The 21283-nt window shown below is 47.9% G+C and overlaps 1 protein-coding gene across 3 annotated transcripts in view; it reads right to left on the bottom strand.

Moving 5' to 3' along the window:
- LOC101745839 (regulating synaptic membrane exocytosis protein 2) overlaps positions 1 to 17454 on the bottom strand; it is a 148420-nt gene extending 130966 nt beyond the window's left edge. For all 3 annotated transcript variants that reach the window (XM_038013759.2, XM_038013760.2, XM_038013761.2), the window contains exon 1: positions 17333 to 17454. The gene's annotated coding sequence lies outside the window, so the exon portion shown is untranslated. The remainder of the gene's footprint in view (positions 1 to 17332) is intronic.
- Positions 17455 to 21283: the final 3829 nt, after the last annotated feature.

Genomic DNA, 21283 nt, shown 5'->3' with positions numbered 1-21283 from the left:
CCGTATCCGATTTGAGAGTACGAGCTAAGCGGTAGTAAGACCTTTGGGAGGGCGCGAGTCTTTCTAAGAAATCAGACCATCTGGCATCTCGGACTTCGGCGATGCGAGACTTTACGTCGCGTTGTAGGGCACGCATTCGAATACGATTTTCCGCGGTAGGATACCTGTCGTAGGCGCGTATTGAGGCGTTTTTAGCTCTTAGGAGCTCCCTAATATCGTAGGACAATTTGAAGCGGTGAAGGAAGTCCTCCGCTACAACTTGTTTCGATGACCTATCTAATGTCGAGGTGATGTGTGACGTTATGATGTCTATGGCTTCAGCGGTATCCTGAGGAGACGGGGTAGAGTTCGGGCTAAACGGGAGCGATGGTGGATCAGATTCAGCCAGGCTGACGCCCAGCGTGTGCCAATCCACCACAGTCCTCGTGACTTTTGTAAAGTGTCACCTTGTTCCGAAGGGACATTTTACTCCGCTTACAGATCATGGGGTAGAGTCTACCGAGAATAAACGCGGCACGGTCACGGACTGATTTTATATGCGGGCGGAATGTCATCGATGCATCCAGGGTAACGCCCAGGTACTTAACCTTCCTGGCCCAGGGTATGGATTGACTAAAGAGAGTAATCGGAAGTGTGAGATTCCTCCTCCTAATACGGGAGGAAATCCGTGTGGAGCTTCCCCTCTGAAATAGCACCGCAGTACTTTTCGCTGGGTTGATGTCTATGCGCCATTTTCGGAACCACTGTCCTAGGGCTAGGGCTGCGCTCTGAAGCTTCTTCGCGATTAGGGACTTGTTTCTACTGGAATAGTAAACAATCGTGTCGTCGGCGAATAAAGCTAAATGGGTCGGCGGCGACCGGGGAATATCGTTAACGAATAAGCTAAATAGGAGGGGTGAGAGGACAGAGCCTTGCGGGACTCCAGCTGTGAGAGGTCGTGGGGAGGAGCGGGTTACCTCGACTCGATATCGAAAAGAGCGGTTCGACAAGAAGTCCCGTATGATGAGCACGAGACTATCCGGCACACCCATGTTGAATAGTTTGAAAATCAAACCGTTGTGCCAGACTTTGTCGAACGCTTTTGCGACGTCAAAGAAGAGAGCTCCCGTGTATAACGGTTTTGGTCGATTAAGCCCCACAAGAATGTGCTCCGTGAGGCGGTGCACCTGTTGAACGCATGAGTGATTTGTACGGAATCCGAATTGTTCATCGATGAGAATGCCCTTGGATGAGACGAAGTCTCTGAGGCGTTTGTAGATCAGACGCTCATACAGTTTGCCTAGAGACATGAGGAGGCTAATCGGGCGGTAGCTCGTCGGATGATTTTTTGGTTTACCGGGCTTATGTATGCCGATAACGTCCGCTTCTTTCCACACCGCGGGAAAGATACAGTTCGCCATAGCGGCATTGAAAATAGATGCCAACATCACGATGAGTTGGACGGGTAGAAGTTTAATAACGCGGTTAGATATACCGTCGGAACCGGGAGCCTTGCGAGGACGTAGGTCTTTGATCAAGTCTTTAACTTCCATCGGGGTGACGGGTGGTAACGCATCCGAGGGTGGCAAGGAGGCTCTGCGTTCTACCTCACTGTCTACTAATTCTACATGAACAGGGTCCACGGATTGAGTGCTGGGCGTACACTGGGTTTGCAATGTATCGGCCAGCAGCTCTGCTTTTTCGTCATCATCGAACGCCGCGAGTCGGCCTAAGGGGCCTACGAGGGGGGGTATAGTTACTACCGTATCCGATTTGAGAGTACGAGCTAAGCGGTAGTAAGACCTTTGGGAGGGCGCGAGTCTTTCTAAGAAATCAGACCATCTGGCATCTCGGACTTCGGCGATGCGAGACTTTACGTCGCGTTGTAGGGCACGCATTCGAATACGATTTTCCGCGGTAGGATACCTGTCGTAGGCGCGTATTGAGGCGTTTTTAGCTCTTAGGAGCTCCCTAATATCGTAGGACAATTTGAAGCGGTGAAGGAAGTCCTCCGCTACAACTTGTTTCGATGACCTATCTAATGTCGAGGTGATGTGTGACGTTATGATGTCTATGGCTTCAGCGGTATCCTGAGGAGACGGGGTAGAGTTCGGGCTAAACGGGAGCGATGGTGGATCAGATTCAGCCAGGCTGACGCCCAGCGTGTGCCAATCCACCACAGTCCTCGTGACGGGAACGGAATCGGGAGCGCGACCGAGCTTCATAACGACGGAACGGTGGTCTGAATCTAACTCTGAAACTACTTCGATCGAGTGTAAGCGCAGAGTTACGTTTTTTAATAACGCTATGTCGAGTATATCCGGGCGATGCGCGATATTTAGCGGGTAGTGAGTCGGGGTTAGCGGAGCGACGATATCGAAGGCGAGATCATCAACTAACGCGTCAAGCCGCCTGCCATTCGGGGTTGTGGTGTGTGAGTTCCACCTGATGTGTTTACAATTTAGGTCGCCCGCCAGAATGACAGAGCTTCCCATGCCGAGCAGCACCTCGATATCACTGCTTAGAACGATCTTATCCGGTGGAAGATAAACGGACGCGATAACGATCGGCGCGTGTCCTGTCAGTGAGATTCGGCACACTGATGCTTCGATATTAGCGAGCGCGGGAGGATCGAGCGGGACGCAATGCAGGGCTCTTCTATAGTAAATGACGGTGCCACCACCACGAGCAGAGAGCCTGTCGTTCCTGACCATGTTATAGTTCGCGATTTTAGGGTCACGGCGCGCGGGCTTAAGTAGGGTCTCCTGCACTAAAAATATATCAATTTGATGGTCACGCAAAAAGTCAGAAACCTGATCACGTTGATTTGCGAGACCGTAAGCGTTAAAAAATCCTATCGTTACGGATAGGGGCTTTATTCTACTTATATACGCCATTGATTACCGGCGGAGGGAGGGGAGGACGTACGTATTTAATGACGCGTATACGTCGGCGTATTCTTGCACAACGGCGATAAAGTGTTGTGCAGTGGAGGCAGCGCGAATGGCGTCGCCCAAAGCGTTAACGCGCTCAAAGTTGATCGACTGAAAGAAGTCGATCGCTAAAGCGAGATTGTCGGACGCGGTCGGAGGGCAAGTCGCGGGAGAGGGACGAGTCGCGGGGGCGGGACGAATCGCGGAGGAGGGAGTTGTAGCCGTGTTCGTGTACGGCAGCGGTTTCGCCCAGGCCGAGACACTGGGCACCGGCGCCGGAACGAACGCTGGCTTAGCCTGCGACACAGAGGGTGCCGAGGCTTTGATGTCTGGGCCGGAAGCTCGGAGGCGGTTTTGGCGGGCGACGCGTCGATTTATTTTAGGGGCTCGGGGGCATCCGCGGTAATTTGCGGGGTGACCCTGTGTTCGACACAGGACGCAGCTAGGCGGTTCCGTCGCGGTTTTTTGATCGCGAGTGCATAAGGCCGTGGCGTGATCGCCTAAGCACTTGACGCATCGGGGGCGCGCGTGACAGTTACGGGAAGAATGCCCGTATAATTGGCAGTTATGGCACTGGCTAGGTGTGCCTTTCTTGTGTGGGGTTTCGACTGCGATTCCGGAAAGGCTACAGACCGTTCGGATGTTGAATATTTGCTTACCCTCGGGGGTAGGCTGGAGGGCGACGAGAACCATATTATATGGCTCTCTTCCGCGGCCTGTGTGCATGCGGTGTACGGAGTTAACCGGTAGGCCTTGTTCGAGAAGGTCGGCCTTAACGAGCTCGGCATCCAACTCTTTAGGGATGCCACGTATAACGACATGGAGTTCGCGCTCCTCCTGGAGCGTATACGTGTGGAAACTTATACGCTCCTTACGGAGGTAAGAAGAGAGGGCCCTATGGTCGTCGGGTGTTCGAACCTTAATTTGAATGCCGTTCGTGAGGTTACGGGCATTCGTGAAATTGATATTTTTGGCCTTAAGGGCCAGGGAAACTCGTTCCCAAGATGCCTTCTCTTGAAGGATTACCGGGGGAGGGGTCTGGGTTTTATTTTGTGCCACCGGACGCGGCGACGGAGTGGCACGGGCTGGAGGCGCAACGGGAGTCTGAGGGCGGGGGCGCGACGCGTTCGCGGCTTTGCTAATTTTAGCGGCCGCGGGAGCTCGAGACTCCGCGGCACGCTTCTTACCCTTTTGCACCAGGGTGAATCCATCCGTTGATGAGGCGGGGGCGAGGTCGACCTCCATCTCCGAGTCAGAGTCGGAGGACGAGGAGGCGGGCGCAGGTGACCTACGAGTAGGTGTTTTGGAGGGCGCGACGGAGGCCGCGGATGATGGCGCTGCTGGAACGGAGACCACGGCGAACGACGCAGCAGTTTTACTCGCCAGTATAGGCGACGTGGGAACGGCAGGTACGACGGAGGCTGCGGTGCTCGATGCAGAAGCTTTGCACGCAGGTACAGGCGACGCAGGAGCAGCGAGCTCGGCGGAGTCCACGAGAGGGCTCGCGGTGTGATCGGCCTTGAAGGCCTGAAACTCGGAAGTGAGTTTTGGGTAGCGAAGCCGGAGAAATTCCGCAAATACGGCGTCCATGATGGCTACGTGCCCAGGTGGGGCTACCCTGGGTCTTAGAAAACACTCGTCTTGCGGCGAGGCCCCAAATTCTCGGACCTGAGCGGTTCTATTGAACACAGGTGGCGATGCGGCACGATTACTACAGGACAAAGAAAAAAACACAACAAAACGGAAATAACAAAAAGAAACAAAACAATTAAACACTTCCACGAAGACAGTTTGTCGGCAGATGTACCACGAACACAGGCCGCGCGAACAATGGCCGGGCTAACAAAAGCCGGGCGAACAAAGACCGGGCAATCGAGTGGTTGATGAGCACGTCCGCACGTGACGGGTGCCTCTATCGGAATGCGCACTTCTTCTCTATATTCTCTATAAGTGTGGAAAATTTCATACTCCTCCTTCCGCGCAATTTTCGTAAAAAGGGATACAAAGTTTTTGCTTCACGTATTTATATATAGATTTTCTATATTAATATATAAATCTACAGTGGTTTTTACGGATATTCCGTTATAATTACTGAACTATGCATCCGGTTGATTTGAAACTTGGTATCCATGTAGAAAATACATGTACTTAATCGATAGGCTAATATTTACGAGTGTTGGACTTCCTAATAATAATGACAATAAATAATAATGTTAATTTTAAATGCACAGCGAAGCGGCGAATACGGCTAGTATTAGAATACGAATCTTGAATCTGGTCAAGACAATTAACGTACAATACAAAAACCTCAACATAACTTATACGCAATAAATTAATTATAAACATGAATTGTTTTTCTAGATAACAACTAGAATCGACTTTATTCTAAATAAATAAATAAATGAGAATATTGTTTTTGTGTCTGACAACTTTTTAGAATCAAACTAATGCGTAGGAACAAGCCCTATTTAACTTTGTTTCATAAGTTACGACTGTTTACATTCACGAAACAAGTAAATAGAATGCGATGTGACGACTTGACTCAAATTTCACGAGCACCTTAATGTTTGTGCAGAACTAACAGACAATCAACACTCACAGTCTAGCGGTGAGGTTATGTTTATATTTGATTCATTCAAACAAACAAAAGTGCATCGCAGTTCTAATAAGCATCAGCATCTAATAAGATGACACGTGTTTTGAGGGACCATTCGCTGGATGGTGTTTGATTATTTGACTGTCTAGCGCACCGTTTTCCAGCGAACTAGACTCTAAAACGCGGACCTTTGAATACGATGATGAAAACGAACTTATCGTGAAATCGTAGGTATAAGAATAGCAAGAAAAAATCAACCTTAAGTGTCAACTTTTTGAACTGTCGGCGCGACGAGAGCTATTTTGTTGTCGAATAAAAACTGCTATATCATTGCAGAACAAAGTGCCGTAATTCAAAACATACGCCCCCGCTACAGTTTACCTTGGCACCTGCATACGGTGCCTAACATTTCAATAATAACATTACGGATGATATGATCGACTATAGGTTTACATATGTATGTAAATGCTGTAATGATATGAAGTCTTTATAATCACCTATCTTTCTACAATTTATTTCAATCTTTCTACACAAACATTAAATTTGATTACTATAGCGCCTTTTTTTTTATTGCCCTTGTAGGCAGACGAGTATATGGCCCACCTGATGTTGAGTGGTTACCGTCGCCCATGGATTTCAGCAATGCCTGGGGCAGAGCCAAGCCGCTGCCTACCGCACCTACAGGACCAGGATATCGAATAATGTGATGAATTTTTGCACCAATATCCTGCTTACTAGTATGACTACCGCGAAGTTATTACTTGTACCAATCTGATTATAGATCGCAACTAAGACTGACCATGTTTATGATCTAATTGAAATCAAACTACATATAAGCATTATATTTTCTAACCCGGTGAGCTACTTTCTGTTATCTTTATGCACACGAGTCAGATACGACAGGAGTCGAACCGACTAAAAAAATCCTGTCGCTCAACAACTCACGTCCGAACCTTGCGTGGCACAGAACTCATGAAAAGGCAAAGGAGAAATTGAAGCGTTTAGTGCGAAGTACATCTCTCCCATCACCCTCCCCTCCGGACGCTGGACCGGCGGTCGTCGGCGCCACGACTACCAGCCCTCTCGTTCGGCAGGCTATCCGAAGCCTCCCTAGATGGCGCCGGTCAGAACCGGTTGGTGCTCACGCACAAGTCGAGCATCGCCTTGCAAGAGTCGTCGCCGCCGAGCGTCAATGCCACAACACTCGGCATCGACAAGTCGTTTCCTGTTTTTGTGACGAGGTCATAGCGCCACCCCTCCCGTGCGGGGCAGACGATATAATTAGTCTAATTAAATATTAAAATATTATAATCAACACAATAAATCATTTACAAGGCGTAATAGATAACAATATTATGGTCGTGCTTAATGATCGAATTATTAAAATGATATATGCAACTTTGTCGTATAAATTGTGCTGCTATGTATTAATGAATATTTCGTAATTTTAATTCATCTTTAAGATACTTGTCAAATGACTTATAGCCGCAAGCTCTGTTTCCGTGTGGCTTACATTTGTAATAGAGCGTCACTTTTTTTTCCTACCTATGCTGATAGCCTTGAGAGGCTTCTCCTTGACGTGTAGGTGAGCTCACGGGGCTCAAACCGGGAGTGTTGCTAACAAGAGCAGTGCTTCGCAGAATTTACCACCGGATCGGAAACGCGACCCATTGAAAAGATCAGGCGAGAAACTCAGTAGGCTGTGTCTATGGGTTGAACGTCACTAACATAACAACGCTGCAAGCAAAGACCAAAAATATTTTCGCAGGATATTTTTTTAGTTTGTTGAATTTCATATGGTTACTAATAATATTACAAGTATAATATAAATAACTATAATATAATAATAAATGTTTCTTTTGTAGCTCCTACTTTTTTTTAATAAAGATTTTATTAATATATAGGTTATCCATACTTATATAATATAATATAGTACCTCAATATTTAATTTATTATTATAAATGTGAAAGTGTGTTTGTTTATCCTTTTTTGACGTCGAAAAGAAGCAACTAATTGACAGGTTTTAAAGTGATAGTATTAGGCCAGAAAGTGACATAGGCAACCTTTCGTCCCAAAAAAATATATCATTCCCAAGGGAAACTACAGTCACACTATTCCTTGACCACTTGGACGAAGCTGCGGGTAACAGCTAGTTTATTTAGAAATACGAATACAGAACCTACACGTGCTAACTCACGATACGCCCTCCCATCCCTAATTACTCAATTTTATAAATTTATCTAATTTCTTACATTTTGCAAGAATTTATCTTTTCATTTTACAAATCATTCGACATTTCATTCGGAATCAAGTTTTCAGTATCAATCTAGAATTTAATACATAATTCAAACATTTACTTATGTCTTTGTTACATTGACTGTTGTAAAATAATTTTATTTTTAAGAAGACTGATGCTAGTTTTATATGTAGTTTCACACTTCAAATTTGGCACTTTCTATTACATTCGCCTATCCGATTTAAAAAAAAAAAAAAGTGTGTGTGTCCGCTCCGACGCACGACTGGAGTTTACTGGATATAAAAAATTAAACGAAACAATACGAGAAATAGTTCTATATTACGACAACACGATACACTACAGATTATTAACAAATTAACGAGACACAAAACAAACGACTAACAAATAATATATGAAAATACAATAATGAGAGAAACGCGCGATCAGTACGAGGCTTTGTGGCGGACTGCCGGCGCAGCAGCCCGGCGTCACCTGCGATAACGCGGCCGCGCGTTGGCTCCTGATTGGCGCGCGCACGCATCACGCAATCAGGAGCCAATCAGGCGCATAACGCATTTCGTGTGACATGCTAGTACGATTTTGATTGGCGCGCGCACGCATCACGCAATCAGGAGCCAATCAGGCGCATAACGCATTTCGTGTGACATGCTAGTACGATTTTGGTCCCCATAATTTTCATACCCCGGGCCTATATATGTAAATCGATTCTAAAGGAGTAAACTCCAACAAACGACTAACAAATATATGAAAATACAATAATGAGAGAAACGCGCGATCAGTACGAGGCTTTGTGGCGGACTGCCGGCGCAGCAGCCCGGCGTCACCTGCAATAACGCGGCCGCGCGTTGGCTCCTGATTGGCGCGCGCACGCATCACGCAATCAGGAGCCAATCAGGCGCATAACGCATTTCGTGTGACATGCTAGTACGATTTTGATTGGCGCGCGCACGCATCACGCAATCAGGAGCCAATCAGGCGCATAACGCATTTCGTGTGACATGCTAGTACGATTTTGATTAGCGCGCGCACGCATCACGCAATCAGGAGCCAATCAGGCGCATAACGCATTTCGTGTGACATGCTAGTACGATTTTGGTCCCCATAATTTTCATACCCCGGGCCTATATATGTAAATCGATTCTAAAGGAGTAAACTCCAAAAAAAAACCCAAACTACGTTTTACAAGATGGCGGCTATTTATTTATTTTGAACACCCATTTGAAATAATTTGTACTCGTTTCTATCTCTGTCTCTTCAGTTTACATCTTCTTAATCATACTTCCATTAATAACTGAATTTACTTCTGAATTTTCACGGTTCAATATCTTCGTTCACGAGTTAATCAAAAAAATATCGAATGCAACTTTGTCACGTAAAATAACATTTCTAATACTGCAGCAAATGTCGGGCCCAAAACTACATCGTGATAATATGTGTATCGGAGCCGGACAGAATCATAATGAGACTCTACTGTCGTGTTGGCAACCTAGTAACTTTTTTCCTTTTATTACTTTGTTTGGTGAACGGCTGACGTCAACACAATAAACACTGCGTACAAGTTAATTGGCACGTTTACAGTCGTAATTGAGTATCAAAAGTATATCTAGAAAAGTGTGATCGTATATAAAACCTTACGCTATAAAGCTAGACTGTGCTACTGATTGTTGTACTGATTAAAAAGTTAAAAGTAGAATCTTGAAGAGAATAGTAAAGTAAAGTATATTTTATTCAATTTCATAATAATAAGATGATGAACCGAGCAAATAGAGAAATTCTAAAATATCTAAGGAAGTTAATAAATAAATGAAATGAAATATTTTGATAAAAAAAATTCGAGTTCCCGTCAGCTGTCAAGGATAAAAGATTAGATTTTTAACCAACAATTCGAACTTTCCTTTTATCAAATCGTTATCTTGATTAGTGTGATGAAAACACAATTTTATTGTAAATGTAAAGATAATACTTGAAAGCAAATATTTTAATAAATTCATAACAGCGTCATATAATAAATTGAAAAGCTCTATATCATTTATATGATGTGAAACCTATTGATCACCGCGTAACCATTAGCTGTATGAAACGTGATCACAATTAACGATAAAACAGACGACTATTCCCTTACTACTGTGAATGTACTGTTCTGACTAAAACAACTGGTGGGATATAGAATATTTTGGTTAAGCTAATTTAATAAGTACATATTATATGCAAGCCTGTATTAGCGATTTTATGAACTCACATAAGAAACCTTACTTTTGTTTTTTTTTTTATTGCTTAGATGTGTGGACGAGCTCACAGCCCACCTGGTGTTAAGTGGTTACTGGAGCCCATAGACATCTACAACGTAAATGCGCCACACACCTTGAGATATAGTTCTAAGGTCTCAGTATAGTCACAACGGCTACCCCACCCTTCAAACCGAAACGCATTACTGCTTCACGGCAGAAATAGGCGGGGCGGCGGTACCTACCCGTGCGGACTCACAAGAGGTCCTACCACCAGTTGATGATATATAATTACATTTTAGTATGTATTATACAAATGATTTCCTTCCCTGTTATAGCATGACAAATCTAAAGCTTTTAGCTTCCAAAAATTATTCTAATTTTTATCGAAATAAGTTCAATGTTTGCGTGATTGACGAATCAACAAACAAGCAAATGAAGAAATAGAAATACCAGAAATACCTACAACGAATCCGTAGCTTTCAATGTCTTTAAAATCAGGCCGCCGCTATTCAGACACCCTAGCTACACGGTACTGACAAGTACGTACACTAAACATTAAAGAAATAATTACAATTAACCGAGTAACAAAAAATTACAAACCAAAGCAAAATATGGAAAGATATTGTAATCTCATCCTAGTCGCTAATGATCCTAGCTACACTTAGGAAAATACGACATGCCTCTGTTACAATTTTTCATGGATTGGTGTTTTACGGTTGCGGTAGTAGTGATAGGCACTTTTAGATAGATCAGATTCTTCTATAATTGAAAGTAATCACTTCACTAAACTTAAAAATTGATTGTAAAAATATAAAGCTCAAATCATAACTCTATCTCATACTCATGATGTATGTATGTTTTGAGTATATTACCATTGTTCCATAAAACGTAATAAAAACCAAAAAGCAATCAATTGACATTTAAAGCAACCACCTACGTGGGTCAACCCAACCTGTGCACACAACACCATGCATAAAGGTATCGTTCGATGTACCCGAAATATTTTAAAAATGTCAAACATTGGAAATGGTTTTGAAAAAACGGCATTGAATCGACGAAATTGCTTCATTATTCAAAACCGGTACTCAACTATATATATTTTAAAGTTGTAACACGCCATGAACGCATTTCACATATTATTCAGTTTCATTAAGTCCATAAATGTTACCGCGTTAGAGGATAATTTGGTCATTCCGATAGAGGCACCCGTCACGTGCGGACGTGCTCATCGTCCACTCGATCGCCCGGTCTTTGTTCGCCCGGCTTTTGTTAGCCCGGCCATTGTTCGCGCGGCCTGTGTTTGTGGTACATCTGCCGACTAAGTGCTCTTTCTGGAAGTTTTTATTTGTTTTGTTTCCTTTTGTTGTTTCTGTGTTCGTGGTACATCTGCCGACAAAGTGGTTTCCTGCAAGTATTTATCTGTTTTGTTTCTTTTCGTAATTTCTGTTTTGTTGTGCTTTTTCTTTGTCCTGTAGTAATCGCGCCGCATTGCCACCTGTGTTCAATAGAACCGCTCAGGTCCGAGTAGTTGGGGCCTCGCCGCAAGGCGAGTGTTTTCAAGACCCGGGGCCGCCCCACCTGGGTACTCAGCGATCATGGACGCTGTATTCGCGGAATTCCTCCGACTTCGCCACCCACAGCTCGCCTCGGAGTTTTTGGCCTTCAAGGCCAATCACACTGCGAGCCCTCTCGAGGACTCCGCCGCGCTCGCTGCTCCTGCGTCGCCTGTACCTGCGTGCAGAGCTTCTGCATTGAGCACCGCAGCCTCTGTCGTGCCTGCCGCTCCCGTGTCGCCTATACTGGCGAGAAAAGCTGCTGCGTCGTCCGCCGTGACCATCGTTTCAGCTGAGCGATCATCCGCGGCCTCCGTCGCGCCCTCTAAAACACCTACACTTGCTCGTAGGTCGCCTGCACCCGCCTCCTCGTGCTCCGACTCTGACTCGGACATGGAGGTCGACCTCGCCCCCGCCTCATCGACGGATGGATTCACCCTGGTACAGAAGGGTAAGAAGCGTGCCGCGGAGTCTCGAGCTCCCGCGGCCGCTAAAATTAGCAAAGCCGTGAACGCGTCGCGCCCCCGCCCTCAGACTCCCGTTGCGCCCCCAGCCCGTGCCACTCCGTCGCCGCGTCCGGTGGCACAAAATAAAACCCAGACCCCTCCCCCGGTTATCCTTCAGGAGAAGGCAGCTTGGGATCGAGTTTGCCTGGCCCTTAAGGCCAAAAATATAAATTTCACGAATGCCCGTAACCTCGCGAACGGCATTCAAATTAAGGTTCAAACACCCGACGACCATAGGGCCCTCTCTTCTTACCTCCGTAAGGAGCGTATAAGTTTCCATACGTATACGCTCCAGGAGGAGCGCGAACTCCGCGTTGTAATACGCGGAATCCCTAAAGAGTTAGATGTAGAGCTCGTAAAAGCCGACCTGTTAGAACAAGGCCTACCAGTGAATTCTGTGCACCGTATGCACACCGGTCGCGGTAGGGAGCCATATAATATGGTTCTAGTCGCTCTCCAGCCTACCCCCGAGGGTAAGAAAATCTTTAACACACAGACCGTCTGTAGGCTCTCTGGTATCGCTGTCGAAGCCCCCCATAAAAAAGGCACTCCTAGCCAGTGCCATAACTGTCAATTGTACGGGCACTCTTCCCGTAACTGTCACGCGCGCCCCAGATGTGTTAAGTGTTTGGGCGATCACGCCACGGCCCTCTGCGCTCGCGACCAAAAAACCGCGACGGAACCGCCTAGCTGCGTCCTGTGTCGAACACAGGGTCACCCCGCGAATTACCGTGGTTGCCCCCGAGCCCCTAAAATAAATCGCCGCGTCGCCCGCCAAAACCGCCTCCGAGCTTCCGGCCCAGACATCAAAGCCTCGGCACCCTCTGCGTCGCAGGCTAAGCCAGCGTTCGTTCCGGCGGCGGTGCCCAGTGTCTCGGCCTGGGCAAAACCGCTGCCGTACACGAACACGGCTACAACTCCCTCCTCCGCGATTCGTCCCGCCCCCGCGACTCGTCCCTCTCCCGCGACCTGCCCTCCGACCGCGTCCGACAATCTCGCTTTAGCGATCGACTTCTTTCAGTCGATCAACTTTGAGCGCGTTAACGCTTTGGGCGACGCCATTCGCGCTGCCTCCACTGCACAACACTTTATCGCCGTTGTGCAGGAATACGCCGACGTATACGCGTCATTAAATACGTACGTCCTCCCCTCACTCCGCCGGTAATCAATGGCGTATATAAGTAGAATAAAGCCCCTATCCGTAACGATAGGATTTTTTAACGCTTACGGTCTCGCAAATCAACGTGATCAGGTTTCTGACTTTTTGCGTGACCATCAAATTGATATATTTTTAGTGCAGGAGACCCTACTTAAGCCCGCGCGCCGTGACCCTAAAATCGCGAACTATAACATGGTCAGGAACGACAGGCTCTCTGCCCGTGGTGGTGGTACCGTCATTTACTATAGAAGAGCCCTGCATTGCGTCCCGCTCGATCCTCCCGCGCTCGCTAATATCGAAGCATCAGTGTGCCGAATCTCACTGACGGGACACGCGCCGATCGTTATCGCGTCCGTTTATCTTCCACCGGATAAGATCGTTCTAAGCAGTGATATCGAGGCGCTACTCGGTATGGGGAGCTCTGTCATTCTGGCGGGCGACCTAAATTGTAAACACATCAGGTGGAACTCACACACCACAACCCCGAATGGCAGGCGGCTTGACGCGTTAGTCGATGATCTCGCCTTCGATATCGTCGCTCCGCTAACCCCGACTCACTACCCGCTAAATATCGCGCATCGCCCGGATATACTCGACATAGCGTTATTAAAAAACGTAACTCTGCGCTTACACTCGATCGAAGTAGTTTCAGAGTTAGATTCAGACCACCGTCCCGTCGTTATGAAGCTCGGTCGCGCTCCCGATTCCGTTCCCGTCACGAGGACTGTGGTGGATTGGCACACGCTGGGCATCAGCCTGGCTGAATCTGATCCACCATCGCTCCCGCTTAACCCGGACTCTATCCCGTCTCCTCAGGATACCGCTGAAGCCATAGACATCTTAACGTCACACATCACCTCGACATTAGATAGGTCATCGAAACAAGTTGTAGCGGAGGACTTCCTTCACCGCTTCAAATTGTCCGACGATATTAGGGAACTCCTTAGAGCTAAGAACGCCTCGATACGCGCCTACGACAGGTATCCTACCGCGGAAAATCGTATTCGAATGCGTGCCCTACAACGCGACGTAAAGTCTCGCATCGCCGAAGTCCGAGATGCCAGATGGTCTGATTTCTTAGAAGGACTCGCGCCCTCCCAAAGGTCTTACTACCGCTTAGCTCGTACTCTCAAATCGGATACGGTAGTAAGTATGCCCCCCCTCGTAGGCCCCTCAGGCCGACTCGCGGCGTTCGATGATGACGAAAAAGCAGAGCTGCTGGCCGATACATTGCAAACCCAGTGCACGCCCAGCACTCAATCCGTGGACCCTGTTCATGTAGAATTAGTAGACAGTGAGGTAGAACGCAGAGCCTCCTTGCCACCCTCTGATGCGTTACCACCCGTCACCCCGATGGAAGTTAAAGACTTGATCAAAGACCTACGTCCTCGCAAGGCTCCCGGTTCCGACGGTATATCCAACCGCGTTATTAAACTTCTACCCGTCCAACTCATCGTGATGTTGGCATCTATTTTCAATGCCGCTATGGCGAACTGTATCTTTCCCGCGGTGTGGAAAGAAGCGGACGTTATCGGCATACATAAACCCGGTAAACCAAAAAATCATCCGACGAGCTACCGCCCGATTAGCCTCCTCATGTCTCTAGGCAAACTGTATGAGCGTCTGCTCTACAAACGCCTCAGAGACTTCGTCTCATCCAAGGGCATTCTTATCGATGAACAATTCGGATTCCGTACAAATCACTCATGCGTTCAACAGGTGCACCGCCTCACGGAGCACATTCTTGTGGGGCTTAATCGACCAAAACCGTTATACACGGGAGCTCTCTTCTTCGACGTCGCAAAAGCGTTCGACAAAGTCTGGCACAATGGTTTGATTTTCAAACTATTCAACATGGGCGTGCCGGATAGTCTCGTGCTCATCATACGGGACTTCTTGTCGAACCGCTCTTTTCGATATCGAGTCGAGGGAACCCGCTCCTCCCCACGACCTCTCACAGCTGGAGTCCCGCAAGGCTCTGTCCTCTCACCCCTCCTATTTAGCTTATTCGTCAACGATGTTCCCCGGTCGCCGCCGACCCATTTAGCTTTATTCGCCGACGACACGACTGTTTACTATTCTAGTAGAAATAAGTCCCTAATCGCGAAGAAGCTTCAGAGCGCAGCCCTAGCCCTAGGACAGTGGTTCCGAAAATGGCGCATAGACATCAACCCAGCGAAAAGTACTGCGGTGCTATTTCAGAGGGGAAGCTCCACACGGATTTCCTCCCGGATTAGGAGGAGGAATCTCACACCCCCGATTACTCTCTTTAGACAACCCATACCCTGGGCCAGGAAGGTCAAGTACCTGGGCGTTACCCTGGATGCATCGATGACATTCCGCCCGCATATAAAATCAGTCCGTGACCGTGCCGCGTTTATTCTCGGTAGACTCTACCCCATGATCTGTAAGCGGAGTAAAATGTCCCTTCGGAACAAGGTGACACTTTACAAAACTTGCATAAGGCCCGTCATGACTTACGCGAGTGTGGTGTTCGCTCACGCGGCCCGCACACACATAGACACCCTCCAATCCCTACAATCCCGCTTTTGCAGGTTAGCTGTCGGGGCTCCGTGGTTCGTGAGGAACGTTGACCTACACGACGACCTGGGCCTCGAATCAATTCGGAAATACATGAAGTCAGCGTCGGAACGATACTTCGATAAGGCTATGCGTCATGATAATCGCCTTATCGTTGCCGCCGCTGACTACTCCCCGAATCCTGATCATGCAGGAGCCAGTCACCGTCGACGCCCTAGACACGTCCTTACGGATCCATCAGATCCAATAACCTTTGCATTAGATGCCTTCAGCTCTAATACTAGGGGGAGGCTTAGGGACCCCGGTAACCGTACTCGTCGAACTCGACAAAGAGGTCGACGTGCAACCTAACCCATGCATCAGCCCGCTGAGTTTCTCGCCGGATCTTCTCAGCGGGTCGCGATTCCGATCCGGTAGTAGATTCATTCGCGAAACAATTGCTCTTGAGTTGTTAGGTCTCCTTCGGAGGCGCTCGGGCAGTTGTTAGCAAATCCCACCCCTCTTGGCTGAGCCTTTGCTCGCCCACCTGTCCTGGTGAAACTGGAAAGGCCTTCGGGCCACCAGTAAACTTTCAATCATAAAAAAAAAAAAAAAAAAAAAAAGGATAATTTGGTCTCCTGGGACAAGACGTGTGCCTTAATAACTTTACATTAAACTTGATCTCCTTCCATTGAATATTTAGCTCCTAATACCTCTTTATAAATAGCAGCGTATCGAATTCTGTTAATCAGAAACCTTCATTGTGGCTCGTACTTGAAAAGGTCATCAGAGTATTCCAATTACACGTAGGCAGCAAATGTTTGCGAAGCTTCATTGTTATCTTATCTTTGATGGACAGATCTTGAAGGTAAGCTGTTCTTTGTATTTCAAATTTTTTTCGCAATAAGTTTTCTTCACAATTATTTCTCTTTAAGATTTGTCATGGAATAAAATCTAATTTCGAGTACATACTTAATTGCCATAATACTTGCCCTGACCATTTGCTAAGCAATTACGATATTTTTTTCCGTTTATTTTATATTTTATATTTCTTTAGGTGATACAGTAATATGGTGTAGATCAAAAATATCTGCCAAATTAGATAATATTTTAATAATAAATAATCACTTAGATTCTAGAAAAAACGATCACTTTCATTTTTGTGAAAAATCAGAGCTTTCGTAGCCATTTTCCGTAATAATTCGTGACTTTTCAACTTTACCTGTGCCAGTCTTTAAATAAATATACGGGGGAACCGTTGATGATCAATCAAAAAACGACACGATGTTTGCCATTACCTACTTTTATGGTCTATTATTCACTTATTGTTTTGTTCCTACTAATTTATTGCGGTACGTTAATGTCGCAAATTTACTAGGTCATTATGTTAATGACTCATCAACTATTCAACAGGTATACTTGTACCAAGAAGGGTACTTAAAGAATAGAAGCTTTGGGTTGATGGCTTTTACAACCGTAACACAAACTATTGCCGAGGGCAGAAGCTTTGGTGTTCGCTGATGGCCCAGGCGGAGTTCTTTGACCAGCAATGTACTCCCATCTTGTATTGTGTGATTATAAGCAATTATAGTAGTACTTACGCGAAGAGCGCGTTGTTATCCAGTTGAGTGCACTTATGGTGGTAATGTGAGGCCGCGTGGCCGGGCTGCGGCAGACTGTTGCTCCCGGGGCCGTTTCACTTGTTACGTGCCACCCGCCCGCCCTGCGCGACCGTCCGCCGCCCTCCGCGCGCCGCAACCTTACCCCGCTTTCACAACCCCACCCCGCGTATACCAATATCACGGGTCCTTCACTTCGCAGCATCCTCACCTTACCTAACTCACCTAACTACGCACATCATCTTTCTTTGTATGGAACCTCATAGGTCCAGCTTCAGGTGACGCTTTGTACGAAGACACATAGCTTATTCGACAAATGTTTAATGCACCAAATAAAATATATGTTGTACATGAGAAGCACCCATTACTTTATTCGGGCGGCACAGATGAGTGAAGGGGGAATTAATGTAAATTTGTTTCCGTATTGTGGGTCAATGTCAGGCTGACCTCATTTGGTAGATAGGGTGCATCAACAGTAGAACTCCGATTAGTTTGAGAGCATTTATCAAATAATATAAAACTAAAACTGTGTTATCTCGTATAAGACGGGAATAATTTTAATTAATCACCTAACCAATGTAAAATTATAGTCGCTTTATCATTGCTTTGCTTGTAGTCATTATTAAAGATAAACAACAAATTACCATTCCACTTCTGTCACCCTAGATCGTACTAATATCAGTATCATATTAACATAACATAATATCATATCAATTAGCAAAGCCTTGAACAAAACTTTAAATTGATTTAAGGAAATACATAACAAAATCTAAAGGCAAAATTTAAATTCGGTTGAGGAAGCTTTACTTAATCACAATGGGACAAATCTGTGAGCTGCCGTAGTTAAACTAAGAATATCATAACGATATCAAAAACTTAATCGTATAATATTTTCTTTGACTTTCGCACGTATGAAATATAAATACAACTATTTTTATGATATAATCTCGTGTTTTTGCTGTCATTTCAGGTTTCTTGGTTTGGCATACAATTTAAATTTAAAAATTTTGGAGTTCGATTGAAACTTGAAACATGTGGCTGAAGTGTAGAGCTGTCGAGGGCAGGTCTCCTAATGGTTTAACCGAACTTTGTTCGATTCTACAAACTGAAGATACAGGTTTGCATCACTACGAAGAATGACCTGTTTATCATAGCGCCCTAATTCCAAAGTTTGATTAATATTTTAAAAAAAATGTCCAACAACATACGGATTTTTGAGATGGGTGTTTCGAGTTCAGATTGCATTCATCCTCGCTGCGTTTCAGGAGATCATTATTCATGCTCCCCGAACACGTACTTACCTTACGTTCACGAAAGATTTCCATAATGAAGAAATAAAAATCTCAACCCTCCCAAAATTTATAATTTCCGTAATTACGGTGGGGCACCTTGTTAGCCTGCAATGTATATTCTGTCTTATACAATTGAGGCTTAGACGTTGGATCTTAAGGTGAGTAGCGGCATTCACGTGATGATGTCCACGGTCTCCGGGACCACTAAACACCAGCAAAGGACCGTGAGCTCCTCCACCCTTATAAGAAAAATGAATTACTGTTCGTTAGTCTCGCTAAAACTCGAGAACGGCTGGACCGATTTGGTTAATTTTGGTCTTGAATTATAAATTATTTGTGGAAGTCCAGAAAAGGTCTAAAAGGTAGATAAATATGAAAATGCTTGGAATTAAATAAAAATAACAATTTTGTTTTTCCTTTCATGTGTCCCTCGTCGAACGGATTCCTTTGTTGGTTTTAAGTTTATTTCATACAAAATTTGAGGTCTTTTGTTTCTCGATCGAAGCATTACGAAGTCTGCCGGGTCAGCTAGTAAGTAATAAAAAAAGCTCATGCATCCTGCACTACATCTTTAAGCGATCTTATTCCACAATACATCTATTTAAAGGCAGGTCAGACCCTCAGTGCCGTGGCCTGTTAAAAACGAGCAACCAGACCTGAAAAGTGTTACGTGATCGTTTTAATAAAACCCTTTTTTTTTTTTTTTTTTTCGGGTAGAGGGCCGAACCTCCTACGAGGTCCCCGCGCAAAAGGGGCGCGCGGGGTATGTGAGACTCAACGATCTGCATGGTGTTGTGAGCAGACCGCGGGCCCAAGGATTTTAGAGCCCACCCACTAAACGACTCCTCTGCACTCTTACACCCGACGTCCGATCCCCTCCGAGGTCAGAACCCGGATGAGGTAGGGGGGCTACCGCGGTCAACACTACAACCAGACGGCGCGGCTCACCCCAAGGACGCCCAGCCGACGGAGCCTTCGAGGCGAATCGAAGGCTCTGAAACGTCGGCCGTCTCGGTACGGCAGCCCGTCGGGCCGCCCAGACGGTGCCGCTGGTGTCCCGGAATACCCCGCTGGACCAGAACCAGCCTGCCGGGTCGGGACGCGATACACCGTCGACCGGTCGCTCTATTCACTCCACGGCAGCGCGCTAGAGTGCTGGTAGCGCGCCGCGCGGCCTCACCCCCTCAGGTCGCCCCTTGACCTTCACCGGGGGGAGGCCGCCACCTACAGGGGCCGGGACGTACGGGCGTATTCCCGCCTCCGGCCCCCGGCTCGACGGCGACGGATCGGTGCGGAAAGGGAAGAGCTCTCCCTCTCTCGCTCCGCCGCCTCCTTCTGCGATATGGTGGACTCGCAGAAGTCGAGCATCGCCTTCCAGGACGCGTCGCTGCCGAGCATCGTAGCCACGACGCGCGGCAGCGAGAGGTCCTCACCTATGACCGCGACGAGGGCGGCGCGTTGCTCGTCGAATCCAGAGCAACGCGCCAATGTATGTTCCGCTGTGTCTTCCTCGTCGCGGTCCGCGCAGTGGTGGCACTGCGCCGTCGGTTCCCTTCCGGCTATCTTAAATAGGTACCGGCCAAAACACCCATGGCCGGTCAACATCTGCGTCAGCCGGAAGGTGAGGCATCCGCGGTCGCGGCCCACCCAGTCCGCGAGAACCGGACGGACCGCCTCGACGGTTCGGAGGCCGGCCGACGGGTCCGCCAAGCGGCGAGACCACGCCTCCAGCACGGACCGCCGAGAGTGGAGCCTCCGCGCTCGAACTACACCTTCGCTGGGGCGCCCTTCCCCCCTAGAGCGGAGGTCGCTACGCCACCGGTAATCGGCAGCGAGCGCCTCCGCCTCCAGGTCCCAGGGTGGCGCCCCGGCGAGCAAGCACGCCGCCTCGAAGGAGACGGTGCGGTATCCTCGGATCGCCCTGACCGCGATCGCGCGCTGCGGACGTCGCAGCGCGGCGACGTTCTGGCGGGTCAGGGCGTGGCACCATACGGGCGCGCCGTATAGTGCCATCGACCGCACCACCCCCATGTAGAGGCGGCGCGCCACCTGATCGGGACCCCCGACGTTTGGAAGGAGCCGGCTCAAAGAGCCGGCCGTTGCCATCAGCCGAGGGCCCAACTTCTCAAAGTGAGCGCGGAAGTTCCACCGACCGTCCAGTTCGAGGCCGAGGTACCGAAGACCGGTCACCCCGACCCCGACGCGGACGCCTCCGATCACGAGGTGGGCACCCACAGGCGGCGCTCGTCCCGGCCCGTGAAACATCAGGGCCTGGGTTTTGTCGAGCGCCACCTCGAGCCCCAACCGTCGGATCCTAGTGACGACGTGTGCCACGCCTGCGCACGCCAGACGGGCAGACTCCCGGTAGTCCCTCCCCGGAGCCACGACCAACGTGTCGTCGGCGTAACAGATTACGCTCAGCCCGGGGAGGGGTCCCCGAATGACGCCCCGCAGGACCCAGTCGTAGCCGATGTTCCACAGCAGGGGGCCCAGGACGGACCCCTGCGGAACACCGCGCTCGACGGGGAAGCGGTACATCGCCCCACCGTGTCCGATGCACTGGATCGACCTGCCCTCGAGACAGGAGCCGATCAGTCGGCGGAGGTATGCGGGGACGCCGTGATACTCCAGCGCCCCCGCG

Source organism: Bombyx mori, chromosome 11 (genome assembly GCF_030269925.1).
Source record: "Bombyx mori chromosome 11, ASM3026992v2".
Classification (NCBI taxonomy): domain Eukaryota; kingdom Metazoa; phylum Arthropoda; class Insecta; order Lepidoptera; family Bombycidae; genus Bombyx; species Bombyx mori.
Note: the sequence above shows the minus strand (reverse complement) of the source record. Positions and strands in the feature narration are given on the sequence as shown.